Source organism: Saccopteryx bilineata, chromosome 3 (genome assembly GCF_036850765.1).
Source record: "Saccopteryx bilineata isolate mSacBil1 chromosome 3, mSacBil1_pri_phased_curated, whole genome shotgun sequence".
NCBI lineage: Eukaryota > Metazoa > Chordata > Mammalia > Chiroptera > Emballonuridae > Saccopteryx > Saccopteryx bilineata.
Genome location: NC_089492.1, coordinates 260,214,265 through 260,232,092, shown reverse-complemented (window position 1 = coordinate 260,232,092; position 17,828 = coordinate 260,214,265). Strand labels below are relative to the sequence as shown.

Here is a 17,828-nt window from a genome sequence, read left to right as displayed (position 1 = left end):
AGCCTTACCTGCGCGCCAGGCTAGCACGGCGGGAGGCGGCTTGGGATGCTGGGGCGGCGGGCAGCGAGCGGCAGCGCTGGTAGCCACCCGGGCCACAGCAGGTAAGGAACCCCGGCCGCAGGAGCAGCGGCAGCGGCAGGCGCGGGACTGACAGCCCTAGGCTCCGCCTCCAGGCCCTGGCCCCGCCCCCTCCGTGGCCGCGCGACTGGCCCGCCTCCTCCGCCCACCGCCGAGGTCAAGCTGGGTCCACCGGCCGAGAAGGTGGGGGCGCTCGCTCCCGATTGGCCCTGGAGACACCCGCCCCGCCCACCTACCCCCGCCCACTACTTGGCAAGGGAGCGGCGCGTGCGTGTTGGCTACGACGGGAACGTATGAAAGCTGAGTGCTGCCGATCGTGGTGTCCGACCGCGGTTGTCCGTCATCCTTCTTTATAACCCCGACGGCTGGGAGCGGGGGTGACTTGAGGAACCAGGTATCAGACTCAAGCTGTATAATGAATTGTCTTGATTCACTTGTGAACGAGTCAACGGGAGAAAACAAACCTGCAATGGGCCAGGCTCTAACCAGAGGAGACCCCAAAACTATGAACTGCAACGGAAAAAGAGCCACCCGCATGGACACATCCGCAAAAGATCTTCTAAAGGGTGCTTTATCCACGCACTAGATTCGCTCCCTGGTCAGAAGATGTAATGCAGATGCAAAAGATCTAGTAGTTGTGAAATGAGGTTAGGGCGTTAGGGTGTGCCGACAGAGAAAGTGAGTGATACTGAAAAAAGTGACCCTTCTCCAGCCCCCACCTCCTCCTCCCTGCCCCTTTCTTTATCTCCCAAGTTTGCCTCATCACTGGTTCCCACGGTACCCTCAGCTTGTAAACAAAATCAACTCTCCCCAAATGGAGACCCAGCAATTTCACTCCAAAGTATATACACAAGGGAATTAGAAACACATATCTACACCAAAACTTGTATACAAATGTTCATAGCATATACATAATGGTCAAAAAGTGATAACAATTGGAATGTTCATCGTTGGATAAATCAGTAAACAAATTATGTTTTTTCCATACAATGAAATATTATTGGGAAATAAAAATGAATGAAATACTGCTACATGCTATAATATGGATGAATGTTGAAAGTTGAGGGAAAGAAGCCAGATACAAAAGACCACACTATTTGTAAGGCCATTTATATGAAGTATCCAGAATAGGCAAATTTAAAGACAAAAAATAGACTAGCGATTGCCAGGGCTGGGGGAATGGGAAAATGGGGAGTGGCTGCTAATTGGTATGGGGTTTCTTTTTTATTCAGGGGTGGGGAGGTGACGAAAATATTCTAGAATTAGGGGCAATAACTCCACAACTTTGTTAATATACTAAAAGCCACCAAATAATATACTTTAAAAGAGTTGATTTTATGGTATGTGAATTATATCTCAATTTTTAAAAAAATCAAACTACCAAAAATAAAAAACCTAATTCCCTTAACATTGTACCCCTTCCAGCTACTGCGCGGTTTCCCAGCTCTTCTCATCCAAGATTATCATAATAGAGGCCTACAGGTTTTTACCTGTACTTCCTCACCTCTCACTTATACATCAGTTCCCTAGAATGTGCTTGTGCCCTTACCAGAACTCAAATCTACTCTTCCTTGAATCCTGTGGTTTTCTGTGACCCTCAACACTCTTCATTCTCCTCCTCCTCTCCATTTTCCTGCCTTTTCACCTTCTTTTCCTTGGCAAGCCAATTTTAAATATTGGTGTTTTCCATTAATCCTTCCAGAATCCTTCCTAGGTATATTGTCCACATCCATGATTTCAGTTACTGTGCTTCAAATTCTAACAGCCACCTGATGTCCCCTAGGTTTCTCAAACTTACGGTGTCCTAAGCAATTTTTAACCTTTTTTATTATTGATTGTAATTTATTGTGTTTATATAGATTCTAGTGTCCCCCCGGAATGCATCCCCCCTTCCCCATGTTCCCCTCAACATCCCCCTTGCCCCCTTCCCCCAATGCCCACCCCCTTCCCGCCAGGATTTGCTTTTCTACTCTCTATAACACTGTTATGTGTATATAATTTCACCAATCTCTTTCCCTTCTCTGGTCCCATCCTATCATCCCCTTTCACTCTGTCCGCTTTCCCTCTGGTCCCTTTGATCCCGCCTCTGTCCTAAGCAATTTATCATCTCCCCTCCCCTTCTTTACCATCTCCCAGAACTGATATCTATTACTGCATGCTAGGACCTGGGAGTCATCCTCGATTCTGTCCTCTTCTTTCTTCTAGATTCAACCACCAATTTTTATCCTGTAAATATTCTTAAATCTCGCCTGACCAGGCGGTGGCGCAGTGGATAAAGCATCGAACTGAGATGCGGAAGACCCAGGTTCGAGACCCTGAGGTCGCCAGCTTGAGCCCAGCTCATCTGGTTTGAGCAAAAAGCTCACCAGCTTGAGCCCAAGGTCGCTGGCTCGAGCAAGGAGTTACTCGGTCTGCTGAAGGCCCGCGGTCAAGGCACATATGAGAAAGCAATCAATGAACAACTAGGGTGTTGCAACACGCAACGAAAAACTAATGATTGATGCTTCTCATCTCTCTGTTCCTGTCTGTCTGTCCCTGTCTGTCCCTCTCTCTGACTCTCTCCCTGTCTCTGTAAAAAAAAAATTCTTAAATCTCACAGTTCTTTTTCTACTTATTGTACTACAACCCTAATCCACACCTCCATCACCTTTTTCCTTTTAATTCCCTTCATCTTTTGTCCCCTTAAAATCTGACTTCCAACTAGTTGGTGAAGTGGGCATTCATTGCTTTAGGTGACATGGCTGGCATTCCTCTTCGTTATGGTAGCAACACCCTAAGTTTGCTTTCAGAACTCACCCTCCCGCATGAGATCTAAGCTTGGTGAGACTGCCAGTCAACATGATGGCTTCACCAGGTTGGATGTGCCTGCAAACTAGGGCAATACAATATCCTTCATCTGGAATTTGAATTCTGAACAGAACAACATAAAAACTGAAGGTGGTTGGACCTGATTCTTACAGACAAAGGAGACTGACAACTGGTTCCTGCTATTTCTGCCCCAGAAGCTCCTTTCAAAGCCAAGGTTCTGGAGCTTTTCCTTCAGTTTGTTTGTTTGTTTGTTTGTTTTTAATCCCATATCTCTCCAGTGTACTCCTTTTTTTAAAGTTAATTAGAGGTGCCTAAAACCATAGAACCTAACTGATACAGAAATATGTCTATGGCACAACCCCTACATCAGGGGTCCCCAAACTTTTTACATAGGGGGCCAGTTCTCTGTCCCTCAGACCGTTGGAGGGCCGGAGTATAAAAAAAACTGTGAACAAATCCCTATGCACACTGCACATATCTTATTTTTAAGTAAAAAAACAAAACGGGAACAAATACAATATTTAAAATAAAGAACAAGTAAATTTAAATCAACAAACTGACCAGTATTTCAATGGGAACTATGCTCCTCTCACTGACCACCAATGAAACAGGTGCCCCTTCCAGAAGTGCGGCGGGGGCCGGATAAATGGCCTCAGGGGGCCGCATGTGGCCCGCGGGCCGTAGTTTGGGGACCCCTGCCCTACATAAAACTGTTTAGAGGCTTCCTGTCACCCATAAGATGGACTTCAAGTTCTATGACCCAGTCCCTGCTTCTTTCTCCTGCGCCTTCTCTCCTCATTCCCTGCCCTTACATGTCTCCCCTTCTGAATTACATGGAGTTTCATGGGAAGACACTGTAAAATGTCATGCCTCAGCCTGACCTGTGGTGGCGCAGTGGATAAAGCATTGATCTGGAATGCTGAGGTGGCTGGTTCAAAGCCCTGGGCTTGCCTGGTCAAGGGACATATGGGAGTTGATGCTTCCTGCTCCTCCCCCCTTCTCTTTCTCTCTCTCTCTCTCTCTTCTCTAAAATGAATATTTTTAAAATTCTTTTAAAAAGTGTCATACCTCAGTGTTCATGAGTCCCCTCTGTAGAGAATATCCTTCCCTGTTTTTCCCTAGCTATTCCAATTATCATTTAAGAAGTTCTTTCTCTGACTCTGGCTCTTCCCTACTCCCAACCTTCTGCCTTCCTCTGTGTTCACAAAGCACTCTATTCTTCCACCTATTACTGCAGTTAATGCCATAGTATTTTCTTTATACGTTTAAATATCTGTCTGTCCCACTAAACTTGGAGTTTCATGAAGACTCTACCCTTCTTTTCTTTATCTTTAGTCCTTAGCACACTGCCTGGCACAAAGCAGGTGGTCAGAACCATTCTTTTCTTCTTCTTTGCCTCTAGAATTCCTGAATAAAAGAAAGAGATCTTGTTGAGGGACATTAACAAGCATTTTTCCCACGATATGAAAAGCAAAAAAGATACCTAAGGTATCTCATACAATTTGTCAAAAAACTGTATTCCAATTCCAAAAAATGCTCCAGAAGACTGACAGCTAAAACCTCAGTAAGACTAGAGGGCACTTACTTAAATGAAATAACTCTCCTAAAATCTGCTTAATTTCTCCTGAAAGCTTTCACGGTTTGATGAGATGCAAAATTAATTAACCCAGAAAATTGTACTCATGGTGACTAAATGGCAAGGTATATTTTGGAGGGCTTTTTCCCCAGAATTTCTCCAGAATTTGTTTTATGTTATTTCAAGGTACAGTATTAAATTCTTATTTTAGAGTTTAGAATTGTTTTATATATGTATTAATCAATTTTCCAATTACAGTTGACATATAATATATTAGTTTCAGGTGTACAGCATCATGATTAGACATTTATATACTTTATGAAGTGATCACCCCAATAAGTCTAGAACCTTATCTGACACTATACATAAATTATTACAATATTACTTACAACATTCCCTTTGCTGTACTTTACATACCCAGGACTCTTTTTATAACTGGCCATTTGTGCTTCTTAATACCTTTCAAAAGGTGTGTTTTTGTACTTATTTACAATCATAGATGAAGTATAAACTGAACAGAACAAGCAAATCCATCATTCTATTTTGATGTCTAATACATACATATATTATCTTAAGTGGGATTGTATACTCATTCATTAGATAGCCACTAAAATGGTGAGTGTGAAGAGCTGGGTTTTAGTCCCAAGTTGATCACAACCAACTGCTTGACCTTGGGTAAGTAATTGCCCTTGGACACTTGCAGTCAGCCTCTCCAGTATCCATTCCTCCACTGTCCCATCATCAGAACCCCATTTCTTTGGAAAACCACTTTTCCTCTATTCTAACCTATGTGGTCTTATATATAACCTGACCCCAGACTCCAGGAGCTGGACCTGAGAGTTTAAAAGCAATCATTCCTATCTTATTTCTTTGGTAATAGAAATCATTTCAAAGGCAGGCATGAAATACAGTAAAGGCAATGAGATTTGAGAAGACATTTACAAGGCTTCTGACCAAAAGGATGTCTGCCATAGCTTCTATCAATGATGTGAGGTCTAGAATCAATGCAGCCACATGTGACCACAAGGCTAAAGACTAGATTACCAGGCAGTGGATGAATCCTGAGGAAGAGAAAATGGAAAATAAAAAGAACCTCAGTTACATTGTTGACCAGTGAGCAGCTAGATCAAGCCATACCTGAAGCTGTTACCCATACTTTATATAAGCCAATAAATTCCTTTCATTGTTAGAGTTTGTTTCATTGTCTAGAATATAAATACTCTAACAATAATACTTAACAATCTCTCTGGGCCTCCACTTTCTCATAAACAAAATAAAGATAATATGAATAATTTCTAAGAATTATGTCAGTTCTCACATCCTGTGAGTCTCTGAAGGTTAAATATACTTATAAAAATGTAAGTGTGTTATCATTTATCAGTAAGCACTAAGGAAAATAAGCCTCTTAGTTTAACCCAAGAAAAGATAGCTGAGACCAGAAATGCAAGCAGAACCTGACCAGGCAGTGGCACAGTGGATAGAGCATCGGACTGGGATGTGGAAGGACCCAGGTTTGAGACCCCGAGGTCGCCAGCTTGAGCACGGGCTCATCTGGCTTGAGGAAAAAGCTCACCAGCTGGGACCCAAGGTTGCTGGCTCGAGCAAGGGGTTACTCGGTCTGCAGAAGGCCTGTGGTCAAGGCACATATGAGAAAGCAATCAATGAACAACTAAGGTGTCGCAATAAAAAACTGATGATTGATGCTTCTCATCTCTCTTCGTTCCTGTCTGTCTGTCCCTGTCTATCCCTGTCTCTGTCCCTGTAAAAAAAAAAAAAAAAAAAAAAAGAAAAGAAAGAAAGAAAAAGAAAAAAAGAAAGAAAGAAATGCAAGCAGACATTCTTAATCTTTGGCGCATATCAGGATCTTGATCCTCTCCCCCTATACTATACTTCAGTCACTTGTTCTTACATTCTGAATGTGGGGAGGGGTGCTCTGAAAAGAAGCATATAAGGTGGCCCTGCTTTAAAAGATCTTGGATTCTTGGCCCTGGCCAGTTTGCTCAGTGGTAGAGTGTCGGCCTGGCATGCAGGAATCCCAGGTTGGATTCCCGGGTGGGGCACACAGGAGAAGCGCCCATCTGCTTCACCCCTCCCCGTCTCCTTCCTCTCTCTCTCTTCCCCTCCCACAGCCAAGGCTCCATTGGAGCATCCTCCTGGGCGCTGAGGATGGCTCTGTGGCCTCTGCCTCAGGCACTAGAATGGCTCTGGTTGCAACAGAGCAACGCCCCAGATGGGCAGAGCATCGCCCCCTGGTGGGCATGCTGGGTGAATCCCAGTTGGGCGCATGCAGGAGTCTGACTGCCTCCCCGTTTCCAACTTCAGAAAAATACAATAATAATAATAATAATAATAATAATAATAATAATAATAAATAAAAGATCTTGGATTCTTGTTGGTACTGCCCATGGCCTTAGACCCCTTGTTCAGATTCTGATTTCTTCTACCCAAACTCTTTGACCTCAGTACTCCCCTGTGCAATCACTCCCCTCCCAATCTGACTTCTGAACCATATATTTAACTAACCAGCATCCCCTCATGTCTGCACTGCCAGCACTGACCACCTTCAATCAGTTGGAAGTGATGATGTATCAGCCAGCAACTCCAGAGCACAGATCTGTTTATCTGTAGCAACGGGGCCTAGAGGAAGAAGACAGGGATGCTTATTTAGTGGAGAGTCACTTAATAAAAGAAATTAAGCACCATAGAAGCCTAAAGGGATGAGCAAATTGTTTGATACACTGTACTAGCAATTATGTGTGAAAGGTTTCACATATGGGGATATGTAGCCCATTTAAAACAATGCATTTGGACATGCAATTGTAATGGACATCCTAATCTGAAAAAGCATTGCCTGGGTCTCCCTGCCAGGTATCGCACTGGGACACTGGGCCACCCCCAAAGGCGCTGGAACCTCAGGAAGAGATATGGATAGACTCTGGGCTGCTTTCCTAGAAATAGAAATTAAGAGCATGCTACTGATTAAATCTGCTCTTGGTTCTGGCTTTACGAGACTCACTGAAGAAGACAGACCTTCAGCACTGTTTTTGATTAATTCGCCTAACATTTTATGACCAGATGATCTTTGCACGCAGAAATAACTAAGACAATGTTCCTATTCTTCAGGATTCAGGAGATGGAGAGGAAATAGACACTATACCTGTCAGATCACAGCAGGAAACAGAGCTTGCCCCCTATGGCTCAAGTGAAGGGACTTCAGCACAAGGATGACCTGCAGAGGGGTGGGTAGGGGTGGTGAGGCACCACAGCAGAGATCTATTCCCAGTCCTAAGAATGAAGAGACAGGCAGAGGATCGGGGGGGGGGGGGCTCGGAGGAGGGGCTGCCTGGCCACAGCTGTAGTCAGGCAGAGAGATTCTGCCCCAGGAAGAGCTTCAGAGCAGAGGCAGAGGGGAAGAAACACCTTCAGCTCTCCTGCCTCCCTGCCATCCTCCAATTCCCTGCCAGTGCCTATCACGGGCCGACCTGAACAGAAAACCCATGAGCAACAGAGTCCAGATGATGCAATCAATCGCCAGGGTTCAGCCTCCCAGGGAAAGAAGAAAGCAGAGAAAGGCCAGAGAATAGATATGGCAGCATAAACAAAGAATAATTGGTTCACTCCACCTTATTAGCCTTCCAGCTTCCATTTTTGTCCTTCATTTGAGTGATGAAAATCTCATCCTAATCACAAGGAGACACCAGTGTCATTAGCCACTGTATTATTACTGGTGATGTCATATCAAGTATCATCCCACCTGGAATCTAAATTTTGATGTTAGCTACCACAAGTGCTCTTCATATAAAGTAGTAGGGGAATGGGAGTGGGAAATAAAGAATCAGCATAAAATAAATTTGGCCTCCATAGTTTCCCCTTCTGTATCCTGTCATGAGGCCAAAGCTGATAATATCATGGCATCCTTCTTTCATTATCCATTTTATGTTCACCTTACCTTCTACCGGCACCTCAGCCGCTGGCAAGACCCAAACCTTCATCTCAAAATAATCAAGCTTATTAGTCCTCTCTATTTTGGTTGCCAGCTTTCCACTGAACTTTATTATTGGCATGGGAGTCACAGAAGTGGCCCCATGAGTCCCTTGGGTTTAGGACACAGTCTTCTCAGTTCTATTGCATTGTACAAGTCAACTTCCCTTTGGTAGGCAGGACAGTGATCCCCTTCTCTTCCTGTTAATTCAGTGGCATAAGGAGTCCCCAAGCCTATCCAGGTGGTAGTGCAGTGGATAAAGCGTCAGACTGGGATGCGGAGGACCCAGGTTCGAGACCCCGAGGTCGCCAGCTTGAGCGCAGGTTCATCTGGTTTGAGCAAAAAGCTCACCAGCTTGAACCCAAGGTCACTGGCTTGAGCAAGGGGTTACTCGGTCTGCTGTAGCCCCATGGTCAAGGCACATATGAGAAATCAATCAATGAACAACTGAAGTGCCACAACGAAAAACTGATGATTTATGCTTCTCATCTCTCTCTATTCCTGTCTATCCCTATCTATCCCTCTCTCTGACTCTCTCTGTCTCTGAAAGAAAAAAAAGGAGTCCCCAAATGGCAAGGATCAAGCTCAGCTTCCATTTCATCAAAACCATAGCTGTGTTTCTTGGTGGGAACATTCTTCTTAGGAATGAACACCCGGATCTGTCAAGCCCAAGATCATGGAGATGAAAACAAAAGTTCTGGTAAGTGAAGTATTCATTGTAGGAGAAGGGCCACTCCTAACTCTTCCCTTGGGTTCCTAGCCCACGCGTTTTCACTATGGAGACAGCACCAGACATTGACTGCTGGTTTAAAGCATGTACTACATCCCACAGGTGAGCTCATGCCTTGTGTGTCGTATTCCATCTGGCCCACTGAACCCCCACTACAGACACCTTAGAAGCCTGACATTAAGATGACAGAGATGCAGTCACTCTTTACCACTGGGTGACGATATGAAGCAGAGCTATCCACGGATTTGGGAATTATTATGTATGGGTGAAATGCACGCGTATGTTCTTTAAGCCATTCTCTTTTTGGGGTCTCTTTGTTACATCATTTTAACATTAAGATAGCAATCTTGGCTGTTTGCCAGATTGCTCTTTCTCATTAGGTTGCTTGGGATTGTGTTGGGGTGAAGAGGGGAGAGAGACTAGAGCCTCTGAACTATACCAAGGACTCAAATAGACCTATGCGCTGCACACTCCCTACCAGGCAACCCTGTGCTTCAGAAAACCACCCTGTGCTTCAGTTCCACGCACTGCTCTTGCCCCAGTGTTCTCCCTCGATGGTGGAAGGGAGAGTGGAGGAAAGGAGGAACACTCAGAGGCCAGCAGGACTACTTGAACCTGCTTTGAATCCTCCCTGCCCTTTCAGTCCATCGGGGCCCTGACATAACCTGCCATCCCCACGCAGCACTAATGTGGTCCTGCTGTTTCTCTGCCTGGAAGAGATGAAAAAGTCGGCAGTGATCTGCCCAGAGAGAGAGAACAAACTCAACTCAGCTAACAAGCTTTCCCTTGGGCCACACCCCCGCCCCATCTCCTCTGCTGCCGTGCCCTGTTCTGTGTTGTCAATCACACGGAGGTCCCAAATATATTGTTTCCTCAGAGGCTTCTCACCATCTCTCCGATGGCTTCTCAGCTCCATCGACCGACCGCCTCCTCTGTAGCAGAGCTGGTTCCCCGTCCTGTGCTGAAAGGAGGTTTCAGAGGTTGGGAGGAGACAGGTCATGGAGAACCTTTAGGAGGCAGAGGGTTCATCATAGGCAGGTGAGTACATCGTGTATGACTCCACTTACATGCAATTTCCAGAACAGGCCAATCTGTAGAGACAGAATGCAGACCAGCGGTTTCCAGGGGCTGGGGGAGGCAGGATGGGAGGGGCTGCTTGTGGCTACGGAGTTTCCTTCTGGAGTGGTGAGAATGTTCTGGAGCTAGGTCGTGGTGATGACCGCACAATGTTGTGAGTGTACTAAATGTCACCGAATTGAATACTTTACAGATAGCTCAAACGGTGAATTGTATGTTATGTGAATTTTATCACAGTAAAAATAATAATAATAGGCTGTTGGATTTTATTCTAATTAGAGAGAGAAGCCGCTCCAGGGTTCCAGGGTGACTCTGGCAATAAGTGAAGCAGACAGAGCTGTAAGAGAATCATTTGACCTTGGAGTCCTTCCTGGAGCATCTGTTCCCTCCAGCGCAGGGAGTGATGGAGATGCAGGCGAGCAGGGGAGAGAGCAGGCCGAGGACAGGATGCCGTCCGCAGGAAGGGGAGAAGGCAGACACCGGGGCAATACACCTTTCCTAGATTTTCCTCATGTCATGGATTTTCTGTTGTTTTGTTCATTTGTTTTCAATTACTCAGCATTCTATCACCTTCCAGGAAAGGGTTGAGGTCTTCCTTTGTAAATGTTGGTTATAGGTAAGGCCCTTCTTCCCAATCCACAGTCTTAGAAGGCCAGAGATTCTCTTTCCATGCCCTGCGGCCCCTCTGCCAACCATGCTGGACCTCAGACATCCGCCCGACTCAGCTAATGGGGAATTCCCTGTGGGACATTCAATCTTGGAGAGGGGCACAGAGACACAGGAGCAAGTTGCCAGAGCACTCGTGACAGCCAAGCCCAAGGATAAGAGTTGGCTGGCGGCAGCAGGGGGGGCAGAGTGTGGTGCTTTGACACTGAGAGTCCAGGGGCAGCTGTGCCTACAGCATCTTTACCACACTGGCCCTGAGGGGTGGCTTTGGCTATGTCGCCGCTGCTTAGCCTCTTGTTCTGACTACTTTCCCGACCTGGTTTGCCAGCCTCCTTTCAATTCTCAAGCTAGCCTTCCAGTAAGTTCCTTGATTGCTCAAGTCAGTCAGAGCTTGATTCTTTTACTTGTAACCAGGAGCCCTAGTATGTTAATGTAGTCTAATCACCTTTCAAATAAACAAACAAACGAACATGGTTTATTCCTATGAAATTCCCACAGCTCCTTGTAAAATTGAAGTCCTGTCTGTACCCTGATTCTTGTGTGTATTTCACTTTAAGCATTACAGATGTGAAAACAAAATGCATTTCCATGCACTGGGTTATTGTAACTATGGTGATGGGCAGAGAAAGCACTGCTCTCGCAGTTAGAAGACCAGGTCATACTAGTTGTGTAACCTTGGGCAAGTCAATTTCTTCTCCGTTCAGGTTGAGATGAACCAAGAGCCCTTTTCCAGTCCTGTGATTCAGAAAGTGCAAAAAAATATATTTTATATTAGCACTGTGCCTAAGTAAACAGCTTTCTCTCACAAAGAGGCTCCGTCTGATTCAGTGTCATACAATGAAGACAACTTGAGTTGTCAGTTTTTACTTCATCTATTAAATAATGCAAAGTCTTGTAGACAAGCCACAGAAGTTAACACCCACCCTAGCTCCCTGTGGGGTACACCATCTGCAGTAATACTAATGAGAGCTCACACTCGGAGAGCACTTATTACATGCAAAACCCTGTTCTAGTTCAGATATTAGCTCATTTAATCCTTTCAACAACCTCAAGAAGTAAGTGCTATTATTATCCCTATTTTACATATAAAACAGAGGCAAAGAGAGATTAGGTCATTTGCCTAGGGTCACAGAGCTAACAGGTGCCAGAACCAGTATTCAGACTCAAACTATCTGGTTCCAGAATCCAACTGCCTTACACATGTGGTGTGTGTGTGTGTTAAAATTCATATAAAATTCACTATTTTAAAGTAAACAATTTAGTGGTATTTAGTATATTAACAGAATCCATGCTTTTAATGATATATGATATTACCAAAAACTATATATATCATTAAAGAAATAAACCCAGCTTAGCATCAGCTTTACAGACCAAGAGATGGTGAGATGAAGTGGTCATTTCTTGCATCCACTCTCCTGCACTGGATGGTAGTAATGCAATGTCCCAGTGAAGATTGCAGAGTATGGTATGATTGTGCTGGATGGCTTCTAATTCTAGTCCACAAAGGCTTTGTGCCTCCACAAAGGCTGCATCTAATCTAGAGCATCCTGAAAAGACACATGTCCAGCATGTTTTAACTCTTCAGTGGAGGATCTAGCAAAGGAAGCCTACATTTCCTCCAAGGTCTGGTCCCACTGTTTCATGACATCTGATCTACAGAAAGTCCTGATCGATGTCCTCTTTCACACTTGAAAGCTTTCAACTTTGGGGGCAAAGGGGAAGGTGCAGGAAAAAGGTGGTCAACACTTCTGTGATGATCTTCCACGTTGAGTGCCTGGAATACCAAAGCCTGACTGAATAGACAAACTATTGCTACTTCTGAGCAGTCTTCCGTGTGACATCCACTCACTCAGCAACAGTTGGTGGCACCTGTTCTGTGGCAGATGCTGAGCTGAGCCCTGGAAGCAGGGAGGGTTGGAGGAGTTGCTGGGTGGCTGGGTGAGTATTGGGCCAGTTGGGCCTTGTTGGGCAGGAAGTCACCTAATGAAGCTTTTCAAAATATGATATTCACTTCCACCAGATCCTGATACTCATGTAGACACTGGATTTGGGGAACATATTTTTTTTAAAAAAAATCTCCCAAATACATCTCCTTTTTCTCATTCTCCCACTACCACTGCCCAACCCCTCACTCCAAATGCACTTTTTCTTTCAGAACCATCAAAATTGGTGGTTTCCAAGGCAACTTTGTCTAAAATTCTGTGACCCATTCATTAACATATTTCTCTCTCTTTTTTTTTTTCTGAAGTGAGAGGCAGGGAGGCAGACAGACAGACTCCCACATGTGCCCAACCATGATCTACCTAGCAAGCCCACTAAGGGGCGATGCTCTGCCCATCTGACCTGTTGCTCCATTGCAACCAGAGCCATTCTAGTGCCTGAAATGGAGGCCGTGGAGCCGTCCTCAGTGCCCAGGTCAACTTTGCTCCAATGGAGCTTTGGCTGAGAGAGGAAGAGAGAGATAGAGAGGAAGGAGAGGGGGAAGGGTGGAGAAGCAGATGAACGCTTCTCCTGTGTGCCCTGGCCAGGAATCGAACCTGGGACTTCCACATGCCAGGCCAATGCTCAACCATTGAGCCAACTGGCCAGGGATCATTAACATATTTCTTAACATTTGCTGTCTGCTCTGCACCAAGCACCAGTGACAAAGGGTGAATAAGACCTAGGTAGACACAGGCCCTGCCTTCTGGAAGCAAACCAACAGCCTGAGGAGCATTTTTACAATGCAGGGGAGCATTTTACTAATTAACTGTCCCTCAGGTGACAGTTCAACTTGCCCTTCTGCATATGGGATTCCTTTGCCTTCTTTTCAAAGCTGCTACTCCTGATGGTCGAACACAGCAATATAATAAACATCTGACCAGCTCTAAATAAAATGCACCTATCTTCCTTCTGGTTTCAGATGCAAAGCACGTTTCCAGGGCACCTCACACCTGTCCCCAATCTTGCATGCTAACACTTCTCTGCCAAAAGGCCATTTTAATGAGGAACTTGGTTCAGGCATCAGCAATAGAACATTAATATTCATGGTTAGCATTTGTAAAAAACCTTTGTTTTCACTCTTTTGTTTCTGTTGAGGAGGAGTCTTAAAACAGCCAGAAATTCCCAATTCCTATTTGTTCTATCTAGGCCTCTATTTTCCAAGGATTTTCTTTCCGGCTTCCATTCTTTCATCAGCGTTGGCAAGGCAAGTTAGTTCTGCTCCTGTCCAAGTGTTAAATGTACACTCATGTGTCTTTTTGCCACACTGGTATAATTAATTTTATTGCAAATAGGATTTTTCGTTTTTCCCCTTTGCATGCAAATGTGGTATCCTTTCAGTGTTTGCATAATAGCAGTGATTCTTTCATTTGTACAAAAGGACATGCATTATTTTGGCAGATAGATGGAGATTTGATGGAGAGATTATTACATTTCCAAAAGCCAAGAGAATAAATCAGAATTTATCCAGACACTGACTAAACACCCCTACCTCCACAACTGCACTGATCATGGGCCAAGTGTCTAACACATTATACTTTCCTCCCAGAGAATAAACCTTGCAGAACAGCAGAGTCTTGCTGGCTAGTCTTCATTCTCTGCCCTGCTCTGCTGACAGTCTCACCTGTGCTCCCTTGCCCTCCGGCTCCTGGTTGGATTTGGCCAATGGGAGGGACCAGCATGAGAATGGAGGGTGGGAGCAGAGAAAGGTAGGCTATTTACTCCTCCTGCTCCCTCCCTACTCAACTTGGATCATGCCATGGTTGTGCTCCTCCTAGGCCGTAGCTCCCATCCAGTAGCCCCTTTTCCAAGTTCAGCTCTCCCTGGACTCCAGCAATCCCCTTCCTTCTTGCTGCCCCAGGCTACACCCTGGAGGCTTCACTACCCATGTGGGCTAACCCTGTCCACATTTATGTAAATAGTCTTTATGTTAAACCCCTTTGAGTGTGCCACCTCTTTCCTTCTGGGACAATGAGAGAACCACCATATTCCTAAGACTTAGCTCACTAGGACCACACACACACACACACACACATACACACACCCTCACAATTCCATAGAACTGCGAAAGAAATAAGGAAACTCAAAACTACTGAGGTATAGAGGCATCTATATGTCTTCAAAGAGTATTTAGAAATTCTACAAAGCAGAAGAGAAGTTTGCTCCAGGCGTGTCTAGCCTCACTGCAGTCATGTAAATGAGTGACACCTGTTGGTTTTGCCTTCTGGTCACTTGGTCACTTGATTCTGGTCTCAACTCCCTTTTCCCTTGAGAAGCCATCTCTTCCCTTTTCTTGGTCATATGGATTGGGTGGGCTAGCCTCACCCTCAGCTCAGGTGAAAGAGGAGAATGGCTGGATGGCAACTCAGGACATCAGTTCCCCAGGTTGGTTCAGAGGTGGGCATGTGACCTAAGCCAGGTAAATCAAAACCAACTGGATGAAATTCTGGGACTTTGGCTGGAGCAGTTAGGGAAAAGGTGTTTTTCTTCCTCTGAGGCTGCCGAGAACATAAACAGAAGCTTTGGTGGCCATCTGCCATGAGGGGCAGAGCCTGGCCAACTGAACAATCACAGAGGAAGCAGAGCTAAGACATGGAGAAAGAAAAATAGTTCTGAACACATCATTTGACCCCTGAGTCAAGCCTTGCTTTACCATTGCAGTTACATGAGCCAAATGTTCTAGTTTTTTTATTTACTTACGCTGGGCTTTAGTCACCAACAACTGAGAGAATCCTAGCTAGTACATTGAAGATGGAAGCTTTTCTAAACAAAGAACCACCATGGACTGAGTACATGGGATACAGGAGAAAAAATAGAATTTACCATTTCTGGAGCCTCTATTGTGTGCTGTAGAGCAGTGGTCCCCAACCCCCGGGCCGCAGACCGGTACCGGTCCGCAGAGAAAGAATAAATAACTTACATTATTTCCGTTTTATTTACATTTAAGTCTGACGATGTTTTATTTTTTAAAAATGATCAGATTTTCTCTGTTAGATCCGTCTAAGACTCACTCTTGATGCTTGTCTCGGTCACGTGATACATTTATCAATCCCCTAAAGGCCGGGTCTGTGAAAATATTTTCTGACATTAAACCGGTCCGTGGCCCAAAAAAGGTTGGGGACCACTACTCTAGAGCACATCTGAATGTTGGTTAACTTATTCTCAAAATAGCTTTGCTTGGTCAAGTGCTACACAATTAACAAACAGCAGGGTTAAGTTCAAACCAAGGGAAGTCTACTTGAAAAGTTATATACACACCATCCTGATGGTCCGTCCTCACTATCATGGGCTTCTTCATCTTCTCCTCACTATCATCATCAGCATCTTCTTCAGCAAGGTCAGTGAGAATCTGGACCACAAGAGCAGGAAGCTGAGTTTTCTGGCCACTAGAAAACACATACCCTGAAACATATATGTGAGTGTGCAAATAACTATAACACAAAGCTGAGAGTGAATGGTAAATAAAGAGGAGCAGACATTGTGTTGAAGAACTACTTTCGTTTGAGACACTGGAAGAATTCAGACATTTCAAGCTGGTGGCAGAGAATCTAAAGATGAGGAAAGAGTGAGCAAAGACATGAAGGTTGGGAATGTCGGGCCACAGAAAGACTAGATCATACATATACAAAGTAGTTCTCCTACTTCTCCAAGACTCTGTTCTTGGCTCCCTTCTCTGTTCTCTCTATTGTACTGTACTGTGTTGTATTGTACTGCCTTGCCTTGTATTGTATTGTATTCTGGTAAGAACATTTAACATGAGATTTACACTCAAGAAATGTTTCAGGGTACAATATAGTACTGTTGACTTTAGGTATAATGTTGTACAGCAGAACTTTACAACTTATTCATCTTACTTACCTGAAACTGTATGTCCATTAATTAGTAACTCTCCATTTCCCCCTCCCCACAGACCCTGGCAGCCACCATTCCACACTTTGAGTTTGTGAATTTCACTATTTTAGATACCTCGTTTAAGTGGAATCACGAAGACTTTATCTTTGTGTGACTGGTTCATTTCCTATAGCATAATGTCCTCAAAGTTCATCCATGTTGTTGCGTATGACAGAATCTCCCTCTTGTTTAAGGCCGAATGGTATTCTAGTGTGTGTGTGTGTGTGTGTGTGTGTGTGTGTGTGTGTGTGTGTGTGTGTGTCACATCTCCTTTATTCATTCATCTGTTGATGGACATTTAAGGCTGTGTCCATGCCATGTCTCGGCTATTGTGAATAGTGCTGCAGTGAACACAGGAGTGCTAAGATCTCTTTGAGATCCTGATTACTTTTGGATAAATTCTCAGAAGTAGTATTGCTGGATCATATCATAGTTCCATTTTTTAATTTTTGAGAACCATCCATACTACTTTCCGTAGCAGCTGTACCAATTCATTAAGAGAGTAAATCCCAAGAGTTCTTATCATAAGAACTTATTTTTTCTTTTTTATTTCATTCTATGTAAGAAGTTTGATATTAGCTGAACCTATTGTGGTAATCATTTTAATATATATGTAAATCAAGCTACCACACTGTGCCTTAAGGTTTTATTTGTTTTGTTTTTTGGTTTTTTGGGTTTTTTTGCAAGAGAGACAGACAGGCAGGAAGGGAGAAAGATGAGAAGCATCAATTTGTAGCTTCATCACTTCAGTTGTTCATTGATTGCTCCTCATACGTGCCTTGACTGGGGGACTCAAGCCAAGTCAGAGACTCCTTGCTCAAGCCAGCGACTTTGGGGTCATGCCTATGATCTCACATGCAAGCCAGCAACCCTGTGCTCAAGTTGGTGAGCCTGCACTCAAGTCAGATGAGCCTGCTCTCAAGCAGCTACCTCAGAGTTTCAAATCTGGGACTTCAGCATCCCAGGTGGATGCTCTATCCGCTGCACCACCACCGGCCAGGCTGTGCCTTAAACTTATACAGTGATGCATGTTAATTGTT

General features: G+C 44.5%; 1 protein-coding gene across 1 annotated transcript in view; it reads right to left on the bottom strand.

The window, feature by feature from the left end:
• The window catches only part of HIVEP3 (HIVEP zinc finger 3), a 571,694-nt gene that overhangs the window by 478,078 nt on the left and 75,788 nt on the right, over window positions 1-17,828 (bottom strand). The window contains exons 2-6 of the mRNA XM_066269482.1: window positions 16,156-16,246; window positions 10,063-10,265; window positions 8,086-8,142; window positions 7,620-7,691; window positions 6,986-7,099 (exon numbers count right to left, since the gene is read on the bottom strand). The gene's annotated coding sequence lies outside the window, so the exon portion shown is untranslated. The remainder of the gene's footprint in view (window positions 1-6,985; window positions 7,100-7,619; window positions 7,692-8,085; window positions 8,143-10,062; window positions 10,266-16,155; window positions 16,247-17,828) is intronic.